This window comes from Trichechus manatus, unplaced genomic scaffold (assembly GCF_000243295.1).
Source record: "Trichechus manatus latirostris isolate Lorelei unplaced genomic scaffold, TriManLat1.0 scaffold00081, whole genome shotgun sequence".
NCBI classification, from domain to species: Eukaryota; Metazoa; Chordata; class Mammalia; order Sirenia; family Trichechidae; genus Trichechus; species Trichechus manatus.
In genome coordinates, this window is record NW_004444017.1 from 6,696,960 (window position 1) to 6,716,563 (window position 19,604).

Genomic DNA, 19,604 nt, shown 5'->3' on the forward strand with positions numbered 1-19,604 from the left:
GTTCTCTTTTTACTCTTTTGGTGAAGTCTTTTGAAGAGCATAGGTGTTTGATTTTTAGCAGATCCCAGTTATCTAGCTTATCTTCTGGAGTTTGTGTGTTGATGGTTATGGTTTGTATATTGTTAATGCCGTGTATGAGGGCCTCTAGCGTTGATCCTATTTTTTCTTCTACGAACTTTACAGTTTCTGGCTCTATATCTAGGTCTTTGATCCATTTTGAATTAGTTTTTGTATACGGTGTGAGGTGTGGGTCCTGTTGCATTTTTTTGCAGAGGGACATCCAGTTTTGCCAGCACCATTTGTTAAAAAGACTGTCTTTTCCCCATTTGATGGATGTAGGGTCCAATTTTTGAAAGGAAACATCGAAAGTGTTGTCAGAGGCTATCTGGGCACTTGATTAAGAGAAGATCATGGGTGCCTAAGAAACAAGACTTGGTCACTTCTTTAATGAATTAACAAAACCTCAGCTCTTTCATAAGTGAGGAACCTTTATTCTCTGTGTGTGTGTGTGTTTTCCTGAAGTAATCAAGGACATAATGAAGCTGACATAAAGCATCAAATTTTTTAATGCTATCTAGAATCTCTGCTCTCCAGGTAGATTACGCAGAAAGTAAAGAAGAATCTTTCATTTTGAAGGCAAGGCATTAAATGAGTAAATTAAGGAAACAAGAACATCAACAAAAGCAAACTTTGCCTAAATTGTGACATATTTCATAGCTTCTTTTCAGACTCAGGTATTATAAACCACGGCAATAAAATTAATTTTCCAAGTATTATCCTTCATTATGTTTTTTCACATTCTGGAATACACTGACAAGTCATTTTAGGATAAAGTACAGTCCAGGAAATCTTACGGTCTCTGAGACACTTTTCAGAGGATCTCAATGTAAAAATAATTTCATAATAATACTAACATTATTTTCCTTATTTATTCTCATGAGGCTACAATGGAGTTTTCCAAAGGATACGCTGATATAGAAAGTGCAACAGACTGAGAATCCAAATGTTCTACTGAATCAGACATTTAACAGATTTGCAAAAATGTGAAACAATGCTATTCCTCTCTCTGCAAATGTTTTGTTTTGTGAAATAGTTATTTTTCAAAAACATATTTTATGAAACACTGGACATTGCTATTTTCAAGTTAATCAACAAATTTTTTAAAAAATTTGTTTTAATATCTAATACAGTAAATACCAATAGATATAACTACTTACTCAAAAGCTTTTTGGGGTCCTCAATAATATTTATGTATAAAAGGGTCTGAAGACCAAAAAGTTTGAGAAGTGCTGCTTTCGGGGGAAAACTATGCTTTTCCCTTGAAAAAACAAAAGTATATACACCACTGTTCTTTTCTGTGATTGATATTAATCATAACTTTTAACAAAAGTAACCAATTATCATCAAGTAGATTCCAACTCATGGTGACTCAATGTGTGTTTGAGTAGAATTGTGCTCTACAGGATTTTCAATGACTGATTTTTTCAGAAGTAGTTCATCAGGCCTTTCTTCGGAGGCATCTCTGGGTAGACTTGAGCCTCCAACCTTTCAGTTAGCAGCCGAGCCTGTTTAACCAAAGTAACTGACTTCTATTTCACAGAGAACTGGGGGGGATAACTGAGAACTGTCTGTCATTCTATCATACACAAGCATTTCAGGAGACTAGCTCATGAACTCTTCCTTATTGAGGAAGATCCTTAACAAGATGCATTGGCACAGTGGCTGTAACAATGGGCTCAAACACAGCAATGATTGTGAGGATGGCAAAGGGCTGGGCGGTGTTTTGTTCTGTGGTACATGGGGTCACTATGAGCCAGAACCAAACAGATGACACCTAACGACGCCAAGAGCTCATGAAAAGACAACACAACTTTCTACTGCCACACGTCCCCTTTATACCTTCTCAAGGCAGTAAAAACAAACACATTCATTCCCATTAACCACAGATACAGTTTCTCCACAGCGTATTTTTTAAGCAAAATTATTAATAAACCTCAAATTTATACTTAATAATCAATATTTCATTATTCTGTCTTACTTAGAAATTATCTAAGTATAAAATGATTACCCGTTAATTAATCCAACTTGATCAGGTCAAGGTTTTAAGTTACCTAAGCTTTATTTTGGAAATTATCTTCAAGCTGACATACCACAAAACAAAATTACTGTTAAAATTATTAAACTGTCAGAATAATGATTCCATTTAATTGAACACAAATTTACATTTTTCATAATTCTTAAACAGTATGTAAGAGTAACATTAGCTTCGTTGATAATTAAACCTACTGAAGTGGATGGGAAAAAAAAACCCAAGTAGAATAAGATGTACACCTTTATTATATTTAATATTTATAAATCAGAGAAAATACAGAGCTATTTTAAAAACCAAAATTATTTGTTTGGTGTCATTTGCCAAAGATTTAATTATATGAATGTGGATTCTTAAAACATTTCTGAGTTTACTTCTTTAAGAATTTTTTTTTTAATTCGAGTGCATTTAAATTATTAGAAGTGCAACTTCCTTATTTTCTGAAAATTTTAAAAATATTTGTGTGTACTGAGTGCTTACTAAGCTCCACAAGCCAATCAGAACAGGGTTTCTTAAATTTTAAGAGACTTTATAACCTAACTCCCAGAGATTAAAAAAAAAAAAAAATTTCACATTCACACAAGGAGAGGCAAAGGCCTTTCTGAATTACAGACACACAAAGAGCTTACGGTTTCAGTTCTACAACTTCAGACCCAGGTCAAGAGTAAACACAGAAACACAAAGATGCACTGGTCCTGATGTCAAAGAGCTGCTGAGCTGTTCTGTCCGGTGGGCACAAACTTCTTAACTGGCCTGAGCTCCAAAAAAAACTAAGGACACAAACAAGAAAGTCCAACAACCCAGATTCTCTGTCAATTTTCATTCAACAGAGACTAAATCTCTGTCTTCCATCTATAAAGATCACCCAATGGTCAGACTATAAAATCAGATTCTCAATCATTGCTCCACCCATGATTGAAGATAATTTCTCCGTCATGTGCGCAAACCAGAAACCAAAACAAAATACAAAGTCCAGAAAGAAAAAACAACCACAGAAACAGAGCCAGCACAGTTAAGTTCTATTGCCGCCAGGAGTTCACTCCTGACAGCCAAGTAAAGACAACATGAATCCAGTGGATGAGCACCAAAACTGCTTAAGAATAATTTTTTAAAAAGGTGAAACCATGACTTTCATACAAATATAAAATAAACACGTCAAAAGATTTTATTAAGCTCATTTATTAATGAAGGAACCAGTAAGATGATACAACCAGTTTAGTTTCTTCACAATGTGTCTAAAAACCACTTTCATAAACACAAAACCAACAGCCTAGAGCTGCATGAAGACGGCCCTTGGGTTCTGAGAAGGGTGGGGTGTGGGGTCCCATGACCTGGGGCGGTAGGGCCAAGGTAAACCCACAAAGACGGCCCTGACAGCCCTGGGCACTCATAGCATTCAGCCCTATAGACTTCCTCCTTTCCACAGTCGCCAAAAAGATCACACGGCTTCCCTAACCCACTGACTTCTTCCTTTGGGTTTTGATTTCACTGGTTTTCACGTGGCTTTTTCTGACAATGTATTGGAGTGGAGGAGAGGGAATTCCCACTCTCACCCAAGAACACACGTGAGGCCACACTTCCATTCACTCAGCCCAACTACAAATTCATCTGGAAAAGAGGAAGCCAGTCTACATTCTTTGTCCCTACGCTGTCTGAGCTCTAAGCCCCTGAAGCCTTCTGGGGGTGGAGGGGATTCCCCAGAAATGCAAAGTCACTGTTGGATTACTCTGCCCCCCAACAATTCCCGGGGAAAGGAATCACTTACCTACCCCAGTGGCTCTCAAACCTGACAACACACTGGGATCAACTGGGTAAGCTTTAAAACATACCGATTTGGAAAGAAAGAAGGGTAAAAATATCTTACAGAAAAAGCCAAGGAATCCACTAAAAAACTATTGGAAATAACAAACAAGTTTAGCAAAGTTGAAGGATACAAAATTAATTTACAAAGATCAATTGTATTTCTCTACATAGCAGTAAGCAATTCGAAAATGAAATTAAGAAAACAATTACATATATTTTTATGTAACAGCACACAAAAAATAAAATAGGAATAAATTTAACAAAAGAAGTATACACTTAAAACTATAAAACACTGTTGAAAGACATTTTCAAAAGATCTAAATAAATGGAAAGAAATCCTGTGCTGCTGGATTAGAAGACTTAATATTGTTAAGATGGCAACACTGCCTAAACTGATCTACAGATTCAATGAAATTCCTACCAAAACCCAAGCTGGCTTTTTTTTGTAGAAAGTGACAAATTGATCCTAATTTTATGTGGAAATGCAAATGACTCAGAATAGCCAAAACAATCTTGAAAAAGAACAAAGTTAAAAGACACACTTTCCAATTTCAAAACTTAACTACAAAGCTACAGTAACAAAGACAGAGTAGCATCAGCATAGAATAGACACACAGACAAACAGAACAGAATTGACAGTCCAGAAATAAACCATAAAATTTATGGTCAACTGATCTTCAACAAAGGGACCAACCCAATTCAAGGGGGGAAGAATAGTCTTTTCAACAAACACTATAAAGACAATTAGCTATGCACAAGCAAAAGTATGAATTTGGACTCCTCCCGCACAAGATATACAAAATTAACTCAAAGAAGATCATAGACCTAAATGTGAGAGCTAAAACTGTAAAATTCTTAGAATAAATAAGGAACAAATCTTCATGACCTCAGGTTACGCAATGATTTCTTAGGTACAACACCGAAAGCACAAACAATAAAAGAAAAACTAGATAAACTGAACATCATCCAAATCAAACAACTCTCTAATTACAGTTCTTTATTAAGTCAACAATAAAAAGACAAATAACTAAATTAAAAAATGGGTAAAAGATTCAAACAGACATTTCCCTCAGAGAAAATATACAAATAGTCAATAAGCACATGAAAAGATGCTCAACATCACTAGTCATCACAGAAATGCATATCAAAGCTGCAACAATGGTACATACACACAACAGAATACTATGCAACAATAAAGAACAATGATGAATCCACGAAACATCTCACAACATGGATGAATCTGGAGGGCATTATGCTGAGTGAGATAAGTCAACCACAAAAGGACAAATATTATATGAGACCACTATTATAAAAACTCAAGAAAAGGTTTACACGCAGAAGAAAAACAATCTTTGATGGTTATTGAAGGGAGGGAGGGGTGGGGAAGGGAAATCACTAGATAGTAGACAAGTGTTAACTTTGGCAAAGGGAACGACAACACACAATATAGGGGAAGTCAGCACAACTTGACCAAGGCAAAGTCATAGAAGCTTCCTAGACACATTCAAACACCTTGAGGGACCGAGTTACTGCGGCTGAGAGGGCTGGGGACCATAGTCTCAGGGGACATCTAGGTCAATTGGCATAACATAGTTCATAAAAAAAATGTTCTACATCCTACTTTGACGAGTAGCGTCTGGGGTCTTAAAAGCTTGCCAGCAGCCATCTAACATACATCTATTGGTCCTATCCCATCCAGAGCAAAGGAGAATTAAAAAACTCAAAAACACAAGGAAAATATTAGTCCAAAGGACTAGTGGACCACACGAACTACAGCCTCCACCAGCCTAAGACCAGAAGAACTAGATGGTGCCCGGCTACCACCACTGACTGCTCTGATAGGGATCATGATAGAGGGTTCCAGACAGAGCGGGAGAAAAATGTAGAACAAAATTCAAATTCACAAAAAAAATACCAGATTATTAGTCTAACAGAGAGTGGAGGAACCCCTGAGACTATGGCTCCTGGACACCTGCTAAGTCAGAACTGAAGCCACTCCTGAAGTCCACCTTTCAGCCAAAGATTAGACAGGCCTCTAAAACCAACAACACACGAGGAATGTTCTTCTTAGTTCAAGCAAATGTATGAAACCAAATGGGCAACTCCTGCCCAAAAGCAAGACAAGAAGGCAGGAAGGGACAGGAAAACTGGATGAATGGACACGGGGAACCTGGGGTGGAAAGGGGGAGAGTGATGACACATTGCAGATTGCAACCAACGTCACGAAACAATTTGTGTATAACCTTTTGAATGAGAAAGTAATTTGCGCTGTAAACGTTCACCTAAAGCCCAACAAAAAAATAAAAATAAAAACCCTACAGCGATATACCACTTCATGCCTACCAGATGGCTATAATAAAAAAGACAGACAATAAAGTGTTGTCAAGGATGTGGAGAAATCAGAACCCTCATACTTTGTGGTGGGAATGTAAAGTGATGCAGACACTTCAGGAAGTTTGGCAGTTCTTCAATGTTAAACATGAAGTTGCCATATAACCCAGGAATTCCACTCCCAGGTATACACCCAAGAGAAATAAAAAGTTATGAACACAAAAACTTATACACTGATGTTCACAGCAGCATTACTGATGATAGCCTGAAAGTGGAAACAACCCAAATGTCCACCAACATTGGATAAAGAAAATATGCATACAATAGAATATTATTAAGTAATAAAAAGGAATGAAGTACTGATACATGCTACAAGGATGAACCTTGAAAACAGTATGCTAAGTGAAAGAAGCCAGACACAAAAGGTCACTTATTATATGAATCCCTTTATACTGTTCAGAACAGGCAAACCTATAGAGACAGAAAGCAGATTTAGTGGTTGCCTAACATACTTTGGACATGTTATCAGAAGGGACCAGTCCCTGGAGAAGGACATCATGCTTGGTAGACTGTTAGCAAAAAAGAGGAAGACCCTTGTTATGGATTGAATTGTGTCCCCAAAAAAGTGTGTCAACTTGGCTATGCCATGATTCCCAGTATTGTGTGATTGTCCAACCATTTTGTCATCTGATGTGATTTTCCTGTGTGTTATAAATCCTACCTCTGTGATGTTAATAAGGCAGGATTAAGAGATAATTATGTTAATGAGGCAAGATGCAATCTACAAGATTAGGTTGTGTTTTAAGTCAATCTCTTTTGAGATGTAAAACAGAAGTGAGCAGAGAGTTGGAGGCAGCGGGTTCACACCAAGAAAGCAGCGTTGGGAGTGAAGCGTGTCCTTTGGACCCAGGGTTCCTGTGCTTGAGAAGCTCCTAGACCAGGGGAAGATTGATGACAAGGACCTTCCACCAGAACCCACAAAGAGAGAAAGGCTTCCCCTAGAGCTGACATCCTAAATTTGGACTTCTGGCCTCCTAAACTGTGAGAGAATAAATTTCTCTTTGTTAAAGCCATCCACTTGTGATATTTCTGTTATAACAGCACTAGATGACTAAGACAACCCTCACCGAGATGGACTGACAAGGTGGCTACAACAACGGGCTCAAGCATAACGATTGTGAAGATGGCTCAGGACCCAGCAGTGTTTTGTTCTGTTGTACATAGGGTCACTATGAGTCAGAACTGACTCAATAGCACCTAACAACAACAAGGCTAGGGGAGAATGGGGAAATGGGGAATGACTGGCAAGGCATAAAGAGCCCTAGTGGTGCAGTGGCTAAGCCACTGGCTGCTAACCAAAAGGCTGGCACTTCGAACCCACCAGCCGCTCTGCAGGAGAAAGATGTGGCAGTCTGCTTCCACAAAGATTATACCTTGGAAACCCTATGGGGCAGTTCTACTCTGTCCTGTAGGGTCGCTATGAGTTGGAATCAACTCAACAGCAACGGGTTTGGTTTTTTGGTTTGGCATAGTATGGGGTTTCTTTTCAGGGGGTTGAAAAAGGTTCTAAAATTAGATAGTGGTCATGATTGTACAACTCTGTGAATATACTAAAAACCACTGAACTGTACATTTTAAATGGGTGAGTTTTGTGGTATATGAGATATCTCAATAAAACTGTTAAAAAAAAAAAGGTGGCGGGAGGGGGGCAGCCTAAGGGAATGTTGTATAAAGAAGTACAAAGAGGTAGGGTCTCTTTACCAGGTAACTCAGCTCAGCCCCTCGTATTGGCCTGCTGTTCCATCCCAGGCCCTCAGAAGCATCCTCTGGGATGCTAAGGCCTCCATGACCTAGAGTCTCCTGCTTCCCCCTCTTCCACTTGCCCAGATCCTAGGCTTCTGAGGGATCTGTGAACATTGAGTAGGGCAAGATGGTGGGAAGGTGGGGGGAGACAAGTGTTCCAAAGGGTACTCCAAAATTTCTAGGTCAGCGTCTGTCTGTCCCACTGCCTCTCTGAACACTCCACAACTATCCTCTTTTAAAGGAACACTGGTGGTGCAATGGTTAAATGTTCACTGCTAACCGAAAGGTTGGTGGTTTCAACCCACCCAATCACTCTGCAGGAGAAAGACCTGGCGATTTGCTGCAGTAAAGATTACAGCCTAGGAAACCCTACAAGGTAGTTCTACTCTGCACACATGGGGTCATTAGGAGTTGAAATGGACTTGCCAGCACCTAACAACAGCAACAATTCTGTAAGAGCTGAGTCATGAAGAAAAGGGATGTTACCAAGGCCAAGGAGAGCCCCAGAACAAAGGCAGACCTGGTTCCCACACTGCCCTCTGGGTCAAGACCAGGAGTCGGGTAAGCCAGGGGTATAGCAGGAGCAAACAGATGGCCAACGACACGGGCAGAGGGGCCTTCACTGGGTAAACACAGCCCTCGGCCTCCCAAGATTCTGGCAGAAATGTGGTTTCCTCACCTGTGAAAGGAGGGAGAAGCAGTGCAGGCGCTGGAGTGCAGGAAGAGGCAGCCCATGCAATCATTTGATGCACTGTAAAACACCACCCCTGTGAGATGCTGTTACCCCAGGGGCCCTGGAACTCAGCTCCCTGGTTTGGGAGAAAAGGGCCCTGGAGCTTAGATATCTCTAGCGCATGTAAGAGATACCAGAGAGAGAAAACAAGGCTTTCTGAGAGGTTATGAGACACCTGGGGGCCAGGCAGCCTCACTTTGTTGTCTAGAACTCAGGTGAAGCCAGGCTTGGAGGTGAGAGGAATGAAGACATTTGCCAGGTAGGAGAGGGTGTGGCGGGCTACAGAGAGGTATCCTGCTCAAGGAGGTGCTGTTTGTTAGCCAGTCCTGCCCACCCGGGCCAGCCTCACAGTCCATACTGGACCCTTTACAGGACAGGGTGAGGAAATGCCTGTTGGAAAGTTCCTGGAAAAGTTCCAGCCAAGGTTAGTTATCTCTTCAACAAGAGATGGGCCCGCCTTGATTCTAGGGTCCCAGAACGGAGCTGAGGCTGGCTGTGGTCCCTTCACCTCCTCAACACCTCCTCCCCCACATACACACTCACATAGGCAGCTGGGCCCAGCTGAGGAGGAAGGGGAGGCAGTCCCAAACCTCCCTACTAGGAGCCAGCACCAAAGCTCAGGGTTTCCCCAATTGCACCCTAGAGAAGGCCACCTTCTTCTTCCCATCTCCAAGGAGATGCCTGCCTGGCGTGGGAGCCTTTCCTTTCCTCCACCCCTTCTAACACCAGATCTGACTTCCCAGATGGCAACTCCTTCATTAATAACTCACTCGCTAATGTTGTAGAAGCTGATGGGGGGCATGAGTCATCCACCCAGCCGGCCTTCTCCCCAACTGAGTCACACAGTGCCCACAACCTCAGAGCCTTGTGTAGTATCACAGCACCAGAGTGCCTCAGCTCTGGGTCACTCTCCTGGACTTACTCCTGAGTGGACGCACATGTACCACCTCCTGGCCCCGCCAGCCACGGCCCAGGTGCCTTCATGCCACAGCCCCCTCCCCTCCAGCTGCCATGTCCTTTGTTCCTCGGTCCACAAAGCACCACCCTCCACCGGGCACTGAGTCCTGTGTGTTCTCCTGTTGCCCTCAAACCCCTAACTGAACCCCAGTTCCCCCATCTCTGACCTCAACTGGCTCTCCTTGGAGAAACAGATCTAAACTCCAGAGAGGAGTTTAAAAAACAAACCACTCTTTTGTTTTCTAAGGTGACGGCTTCTTTTTACAGAAAAGGGCCTTGGACACAAACACCCAAAAAACCAACCAAGAACTCAATTTGCAAGGCAGTAGTGCATCTAGAAATGGATGCTTTGTGTTTGCCCTTCATTTGAAACTTCCCCATTTTGACGAGCCCAGGCAGGAAGGCAGGGTGGGGGGAAGACTAGGGGACAGGTTACGGGAGGGCAAACCCCACCCTGTTTGCACTCCCCGGAAGCTTCATCTCCACCCCGCCCCCCAACCCCACCACCATGGGCATCAATGGCTGGCAAAACTGTGTTCTAACCTGGGCTGCCTGCCTCTCTTCCCTAGGACTAGCAAGCCCATAGAAAAGCCGTGGTCATTGTCATTCTCTCTGTTCCTCACCCCTTGAGGTTTAACAGGGGCAGAGCGTGGAGGTGGATGGGCTGAATTTGGGAAACGGAGCAGTGAGAGGCCTGGGAATCCAGGCAGTATGTACAAGGGTTATAGCTGGGACTCTGAAGTCTACCTCCCTGGGTAGGTTAAGGCAAGTTACTTAACCTCTCCATGCCTCAATTTCTCTATCTGAAAAATGGGGATGATAACCTACTCTCTGATTACTGTGATGTCTAAACAAGCTAATTAACATACGTAAAGTTCTGTGTGTGCCTGGCACACAGTAAGCTCTGTAAGTTGTGGTTGATGATCTTCCTCCTCTTTGGCCTTAATTAGCTGTCTTTTCAGACCTGTCAGCGGCTTTGGGCAAGGATACATGTGGCCAGAAGCTGTGGCAGCCAAGGTGCTGTTAATCAGATCCTGTGCCTGGGGAGCTGCTCTTCACACCCCACTAGCACAGAAAGCACTTCCAGCGGCCACACCTCTAGAGCCAGCATCCTGGCTGCCACCACTAAGACACACACTCCACAATCAAGCTGTGATTCTGTTAAGTTTTCAAGGCCACAGCAGCCATCTAACAAGGTATTATCCCACCTCATGCCCCGCAAAAGTGGTGAGTCGGCCCCCTCGCCAATCCCTCCACCTTGAAGAACTGCTGAAATTGGCACTCACTACCCTTTTGCAAGGCCGACATTCCTGGAAGGCTCCGTCATCAAATGTCTACACTCCTCCGTCTGCCCTCGTCCTTTCTTTTGAGTCCAGGGGCCTTGGCAGTGAGGGGCTCCCGGGCAGACCATTCCCCTCTACAAATGTCCATTAGTCTCTCCAGGTCAGCCAAGGCTGCAAGCTTCCCCGGGCAGGGCATACAATACCCCTTCCCACCTAGAGACACCTCTTTCCCCCCAGGCACCCCTTGGGCTTGCAGCAGGGCATACAATGTCCCTTCCCCCCTTGGCACTCCTCCCCCAGCACTCCCTGCACACACCAGGGTCCCCTTCATGCCTCTAACCTGAGTGCACTTGCCCATCATCTGTATCTGGCACGCTCCTGTTCATCCTTTACAGTCCATCTCAGAAAGCCTCACTTCTGCCAGCCCGAAACCCAAGCTCCTCAGACAGAACAAACAGCATCCTTCCTCATGTTCCCAAAGCTCTCTGCACCAAACACCACCAAAGCATCCCAACCTATCACAGTTGCCTGTCTCACCTCTCCATTCCCCCCAAGACAGTACCCTGTACCTGTGCACCTCCAGTGCCCAGCACAGCACAGGCACCCAGGGTGCTCAGAGAAGCTGTGAGATGCCTGCTTTTAAACCCCAGCTATGCCGTGCTGCACAAGCCCTCCTGCCTGGGCCGACCCCATACCTCTTCCCTGAAAAAAAATCCCGTTGCTGTCGAGTCGATTCCGACTCATAGCTTCCCTGAAGGCGGTGACTATTCCTTCCCTGGGCAGCAGTGACAGAGAAGCAAGAACAAACCACTCCCTGGGTGGCAGGGTAAAGGTTGGGGAGGTGTCCTCTTTCCGACATGCCTCTCTAGAACTCTGCACACCTACACTTCTGAAACCAGAGCATTCCCCCTCCCGCTTGCCTCCCTACTCCATGATCAGAACAGGCAGACCCACTCATCAACTCCCAGTGGACTCTAGGGGCCCTGGCTGAGGGTCTGCCCCAAGATGGCATGGACCCAGGTCCCAGAGAGCCCTCTCCTTCACAGAGACAGACATGCATCCCAATGGGTGGAGACGGAATGTGCAAAAACCACTTCCTTCTCCCGAATCTCTATCCTAGAGAGAGAGGCCAGATGAGGTGCCACCAAGAGTGAAGCTTGAGCAAGCAGATAAGACACTTCAGGAAGGGCAGGCAAGCCTGACAATGGCAGAAGTCTGGGTTGGATTAAGCAGCTGCCTGGGGGTGGGGGGTTCTGTGCTGGGTCCCCATGCACTCCTTACCCTCCTCCCCAGGCCTGCCAGATTAAGGCCAATCCAATCGCAGAAGCCCGGGCCCAAACCCAAAGCCAACTTTACAGATGCTTTAACGGTGTTCTCAAGGCCATCCCTTCCCTGCCATCACCACTCTCCCATCACTGGCTGGCACATTCATATTTGTTGAGTTAATGAAGAGATGAACCTCTGCCAGCCCAGCCACTTGGTGGCTGAGAGCTTCAGCCCTCTTCCAGGGTCCTCAGAGCCATTAGCCATTCTACTAACTTTTAGCAGCAGCGATTACTTGCACATAATTTCAAACCATCTAGGACAGGAACTGAAAAGGTCTGGCAGGAGCCCGCTCTGGCCACGCTTGGCTAACCATCGGCTCTGAATAGTTACAAGGGAACATCACAAGCCGGCAGGTGTCGTGGGGGAAAGTGCCCAGAGCAGATTCCAAGGTCTGCGTCCAGGTTTGGGTCCCGGATCTGACTCTGAAGGAAGGGTGTGACCTTGAGTCTCTCCTTCCCAGAGATTTTCTCATCCCTGGGGGCGGTGTCCAAGTCCTCACCCATCCATCCCAGCGCTCCCCGCACACTTGCCAGTCCGGAGCCAGACGCCCCACCGCCAACGCGGCGTGACGGCGGGCCCACAAGCCAGCAGCAAAATCCGAGGCCCACGTGGAGAGGACGCAACAAAGGCTTCTCCCGTCTATTTATAAGGAGGACTGCTCTCGCAACAGAAAAGAATGGAAGAGCCGCGCGCGGACTCCCTCCTCTTCCACTCCCGGGACCTCAGTGGAGGGCGGGCTCCCAAGGGTGGAAGCCCCTCCGGCGGCGACTGGAACTCAGGAACTCAGCCCTTCTCCCCGCTCCAGGGAGGGGAACCCAAGCAGACGACAGACGTGGGTGAAGGGCGGCCTCGGAGGAGACCACGTCGAGTGCCGAGAGCCGCGAGGCTCTGACCGGAGGGTCACGCCGGCTGCTAGCCGCGGGGGCCCATGGTGCGCTTGGGGCAGGGGGAGCACCTTGCAGCCAGCATCTCCCCTCCCCCCGCCTCGGTTCCCACCCAAAGGCGCAGGGGTTCCGAGGCCAGGCCTAGGAGGGCTGGACCTGGAGGGCGGGCACGGAGCACTGTGGCCGGGGGTAGACGGGGGATCCTGAACTTAAGCGTAGCTCAGATCACTGAGGTAGCGCAGAAGCGCGGGGACGCCAGAGGGGGCGGCGAACTCACTCACCTGCCGCGGCGGGAGGCGGGGGACGCAAACGCCGAGATGGAGGCAGAGTCTCCAAAGCGCGGAGACAGCACAGCACACGGCCGCCGCTCCGCCAACTTCCTTTATCTCTACCCGCACACCCCGGCCCGCCTCGGGCCAGCCAGCCACTCCTGGCCCCACCCCCGGCCCGCCTACAGCTTCTTACTTCTTGCCTGCGGGTTTGTTAGAGACACCGGAAGAAAATTCACCTGGGGGGAATCCGAGGGAGCCCCCAGGACTTTGGCGCCCGCGCTACTCCCCAAAGCCGGTGCGCCCTGCCTGCGACGAGAGCTTGGGGAGGGCCTCTGACTGCGGCCTAGCAGATAAGACGATAGTACAGTAAGAATGGCATTGGCTTTATTTAACATGTCAGGGTCTGCACCCTCAGTTGTCCCTGTGAAAATAGTCATCCGAGAAGGCTGGCTACTTATTCCAGCGATGCAGGGGTAATTCCAAATGTTCTGGCCTCTTGTGGAGCTGCTTTCAGAATCTTCCCAGGCTGTTTTTGGAATAGCCTCGGGAGTGGCAATTCTCAGTCCTCAGGGAACCAAGAAGGATGGAAAATGTGAGTAAAACGCTCCGAGTCAAAGATAAACAATTCGAGCAAGCCACTCAGCAGTCCCTGGGCCAGAACAGGCCGCATCACTGCCCCAGTAGAGGGTGGGGCGGCTCACCCCAACGGGGAAACACGTGAGGCGAACAAAAACGAAACAGAAACAGCGAAGTAGGTTCCTGTTAAAGATGAAAAAGCAAATAGGACCAAGGAAGTTCAACTGAACATAGGAATAGAAACTGACTTAAAAAAAAAAAAAGGACTAGAAGGAAATATAACCAAAAATCATCATATGGTAACAGTAAAATAATAAAATATTTTTTTTTATATTTTCCAATTTTTCTCAAATGACTGTGGTCGTATAAAAACTATTATAATAAAAATTAAATAATGGAATAGTTTGTGAAATTTAGGCGGCATTATTTATAATTCAAGTCCATCTAGAGGCACCTTGGAAGACAGGCCCTGTGATCTACTTCTGATAAATCAGCCATTGAAAACCCTATGCAACACAGTTCTACTCTGATACACATGAATTGGAATTGACTCCATAGGTACCTGGTTTATCTATCTTTTAAGTTACTTTCTTTATCAGAGTTGCATATCCAAGTGATTAAAGTATAAATAACAAGTAATATTTTTAAATGGGCTTGCTGCTGAGGTTCCTGGCAGTCAGAGCAAAAAAACCAACCAAACAAACAAAATGATTAATTTCACAATTCTAGAAAGAAAGGATGGAGCAAACCAATTTCCACTTCAAGGGAGTCATACTTTATTTTCCGTTTAACTTTAAATGAAATTTCTGATTTTTACATGTGACTTAAATCGGCTCTCTTCAGAGCAGAGCCAGTAAGAACAATCTAGGCTTTTAGAGCAAAAGCAGTTCATTAGAATAAATATAGTTCCTCCCATGGTGACTGGTGTGAAGGGAACAATACTCATTTGGATGTCTGAGATCACAGTACAAATGATTACCTCAGTGGCCTCAGCTCAAACACCCTCTACCCGTAAAGGAAGTCACTTCTGGCACCAAAGTTCTTCTGCCATAAGTGCACTTTAGCACTGTATGTGAGTACAGCCAGGCCAAAGCATATTCCGTGCTCCCAGGCTCTCACTGCATGTTCTTGTTAACTAATCAGTTGCTGTCGAGTTGACTCCGACACATGGCAACCCCGTGTGTGTCAGAGTAGAACTGTGCTCCATAGGGTTTTCAGTGGCTGACTTCAGAAGTAGATCACTAAGCCTTTCTTCTGAGGCACCTGTGGGTAGACTTGAATCTCCAACCTTTTCCGTTGCAGTGAATGTGTGAACAAGAAAAACATCTGACGCTGGTTAAGTGCTGTGCAAAAGACTACACAGGATGCTACAGGGTGAGGGACTGGGGGTTACTGAGACTGGGCCGTCTGAAGAGGTGATATTTAAGTTGATGACTAAAAATCAAAAAGGGACCACACATGAAAACAGGAGGAAGAGCAGTCAGGACACAGGGAAGGGCCACTGCAAGGATCCTGAGTTGGAGGAGCTCTGTGCACAGTGGGTAAGGGAAAGATGGTACGGGTTGAAGGCAGGAAGGCTTGGGGAGCCTGGTGGAAGAGTTGGGATTTTATCCTGAGCACCATGGGAGCCACTTACTCTGTTATGCAGGGGAGGCCTACACCAGTGGCCCCCAAATTCTTTGCATCTTCTATTTAGCTTTTTGCTCAAGCATTTCTCTCAAGTATTTCTTAGTGTTAGAGTAGCTTCTCCCCACCCCAGTACCCCAGTTCTAACTTGCTTTTTCTATTATGCTTTGGGCTTCAAAATCTGTCAGCATTTGTAAATTAAGAGAGAATGATGCTTGGAAACCACTGAAATGTCCATCAGCTGCTGAATGAATAGATAAAAGGTTGTGTGTACATACAATGGAATACTACTCAGCTTTAAAGAGAAATGAAGTCCTGATGCATGCCACAACAGGGATGAATCTTGAAAACATTACGTTCAGTGAAATAAGTCAGTTGCAAAAGGACAAATACTGTATGATCTCATTTCTATGAAATAAGCAAAAATATGTTGTTGTTGCTGTTGTGTGCCATGGAGTCGATTCCGACTCATAGCAACCCTATAGGCCAGAATAGAACTGCCCCATAGGGTTTCCAACGCTGTAGTCTTTATGGGAGCAGATTGCCAAATCTTTTCTTCCATGGACTGGAGCGACTGGTGGGTTTGAACCACTGATGTTTTGGTTAGCAGCCAAGCGCTTAACCATTGCACCACCAGGGCTCCTTAAAGCAAATATAGAGAAACCAAAACTTAATAGTGATTAGCAGGGGTAGGAGTAAGGGGGAAGGGGGGAGTTTTTACTTTGGAGGCAGTGAATTTATGTTAATAGTGGTAGAATAATTGGAAAAAGGATAGTGAAAATGGTTGCAAAACATGAAAAATGTAATCAGTGACACTGAATTATACATGTAGACATTGTTGAATTGGTGTAGTTTTGCTGTGAATATTTTCACCACAATTTTAAAAAGAGAGAAAGAGAATGATGCTTCTTGTAAAGGCAAAACTATAGGGTCAGAGCACAGATCAGTGGTTGCCAGGACTGTGAGTGGTGAAAGAGGTTGACTATGATGGGGCAAAGGGGAATTTTGGGGGGTGATAGAATTCTATATCTTTGTTGTGGTGGTAGGAGCCCTGGTGGTGTAGTGGTTAAGCACTCAGTTGCTCACCAGAAGGTTGGCAGTTCGAATCCACCAGCAGCTCCTTGGAAACCCTATGGGGCAGTTCTACTCTGTCCTGTAGAGCTGCTATGAGTCAGAATCGACTCGATGGGTATCGTGTTGGTTGTTACATGAACTTAAAACTCTTTGAACTGCACACTTTTTAGGGTGAATTTTACTGTATGTAAATTATACCTAAATTAAAAAATAAAACAATAATACAAATAAATAAGAGAGAATGATGCTCTTATTAATGAAAACAAAACACAAGATCCAGCAAGGTTTTAACTGGAAGGGTGTATGTGTAGCTGGCTGAGCAAACAGTCCAAATCTGACCTCAGTTTCACTTTTCCTTGAGGGTTTCTCTCTGCTTCCAGCTCTGCCTGTGAAACCCTGGCCCCCGTAGTAGTTCCTCTTATGGGAAAACAGCTGGGCTTTTCAGAAGCATCTTTAAGGAACCCAGTTTCTAAAAGCCCACATGTCTTAGTTTCTTAGGCTGCCGTAACAAAGTACCACAAACTGGGTGGCTTAAATTAGCAGAAATTTTATTCTTACAATTCTGGAGGCTGGAAGTCCAAAATCAAGGACCAATGTCCCTCCAAAGGATCTAGAGATTGCTTCCTTGCTTCTTCCAGATTCTGGTAACCCCAGGTGTCCTTTAGTTTGTGGTAGCATAACTCCAATTCCTGCCTCGGCTTCACAGGGCTGTTTCCCACTGTCTGTGTCTCTTCTCCTGTCTTATAAGGACACCATTAACCCATTGCCGTCGAGCGATTCCGGCTTGTAACAACCCTACAGGACAGAGCAGAACTGCCCCATAGGGCTTCCAAGGCTGTAATCTTTATGGAAGCTGACTGCCACATCTTCTTCCCACAGAGTGGCTGGTGGGTTCGAACTGCTGACCTTTTGGTTAGCAGCCAAGCACTTTATCCACTGCACCAGCAGGCCTCCTTAGAAGAACACCAGTCATATTGAATTAGGGCCCATTTACTCCAGTATGTTAACTTGATTACATTCGCAAAGACACAGGGGTTCGGACTTGACTGTCACCTCACCAGGTGACCTTCCTCTCCTGGTCCCAGGAGGTCTCACCCTATCCTGTCCTATGGGCAAAGGCAAGGGTTCCTTCTTTAGGAAAATTCAAATCTTCCCCTCCTTCTCAGGTCTGGGTCCCTCAAGACCCTCTCCATAGGCTTTTTCTGACAGGACTAGAACACAGCCAACTTTAGGGGAGCCATGTTGGGCTTCCCTGAACTCCCCGCTTTTCCAGGGTCTGGCCCTGGGCCTCCAGACTCACCCGAGACCCAAGGCAGGCTTGCAGGAAAACAGCACCTGAGCTAGGATTTCTCCAGCCTCGGACTCCTGCACCAGAGTGGGGCCCAGAGACCGGCAGGAGGTCACCACCCACCAGGCAAAGGGTAGGGCTGGTGACAGCTCTTCCGAACTCCCTGTATATACATTCTTTCATGTTCAAGGCTGGGTTTGGCAGATGGAGGTTAGAACGTCTGACAACCGGAGCCTAAGGGTCCTATGTGAGGACAGCTCAGGGGCTGAAAATCGGTTTGGGAAAGATGAACCAAATGACACCCAGCTCCCTCATGTGGAATCCAAGAGGGAGGCCAACCGACCCTCCAAAAAGGCACGTCTTCAAGGATCTTAAAAAGCCCTGTTGGCATACACTTCCTGCTGGAGCTTTGATTCATGCTAAAACACAGGTGTCTAAGGACATATTAAGTTTGTTTTAAAAGTCATTTATTTATGCTTTAGAGTGGAAATTTTAATATTTTTCTTTTCGCTTATTCTTGTTTTTTAAAATCTCAACTGCAGTGGATTGGATGAATCATATACTCCACATCAGTCCGTATAAGCCCCTTCTCTAGTCTTGCTGATGTGTTTATTCTCTGTTATTCCCTTTTACAGTGAACCAACACGAGGGTCATGGTCAGTCTTATGTGTCAACTTGGCTAGGCTATACCCGAAAAAAACCCGTTGCTGTCAAGTCGATTCCGACAGAGTAAAACTGTCCCATACGGTTTCCAAGGAGCAGCTGGTGGATTCGAACTGCCAGCCTTTTGGTTAGTAACCGTAGCTCTTAACCACTGCACCACCAGGGCTCCAAGCTAGGCTATAGTCCCCTGTTATTCAAACACTAATCTAGGTGTTGTTGTGAAGGTATTTTGTTCATGTGGTTAACATCTACAATCAGCTGACATTAAGTAAAGGAGACTATCCTCGATAACTTGGGTGGGCCTCATCTAATCAGTTGGAGGCCTTAAGAAAAGAACTGAGGCTTCCCCTAGGAACAAGAAATTTCACCTGTGGAGTGTAGTACCAGCTCCTACTCAAGAGTTTCCAGCCTGCCCTTCCTGACAGCCTGCCCTATGGATTTCAGACTTGCCTAGCTAACCCCCACAATTGCCTAAGAAAATTCCTTGCAATCGATCCATAGTGTGTATTTGTGTGTCTCTACATCTGTATCCCTGAGTGGCACAAATGGTTAAGCACTCGACTACTAGCCAGTAGGCTGTGGTTTAAACCCACCCCGAGGTGCCTCAGAAGACAAGCCTGGTGATCTGCTTCTGAGAGTTTATAGTCTTGAAAACTGTATGGAACATAGTTCTACTCTGCGCACATGGGGTTGCCATGAGTTGGAACCAACTCGACAGCAACACACACACACACACAAATATATATGCTGTTTTCTGTTTCTCTGGGGGAACCTTACAGTGATCCAGATCTGAAGCATTTTGGGCCGTCAGAAGGAAGATGGAGCATTGTGGGCTGGAGGTCTGGGCAGGCCTCCCAGGGAGTCAGGAGGAGTTTGGGTGCCATCTAGCACAGATG

The 19,604-nt window shown here is 45.3% G+C and overlaps 1 protein-coding gene across 1 annotated transcript in view; it reads right to left on the reverse strand.

Annotated features, from left to right (window-relative positions):
* The window catches only part of BID (BH3 interacting domain death agonist), a 36,187-nt gene extending 22,555 nt beyond the window's left edge, over positions 1–13,632 (reverse strand). Inside the window, exon 1 of the mRNA XM_023735715.1 lies at positions 13,491–13,632. The gene's annotated coding sequence lies outside the window, so the exon portion shown is untranslated. The remainder of the gene's footprint in view (positions 1–13,490) is intronic.
* Positions 13,633–19,604: the final 5,972 nt, after the last annotated feature.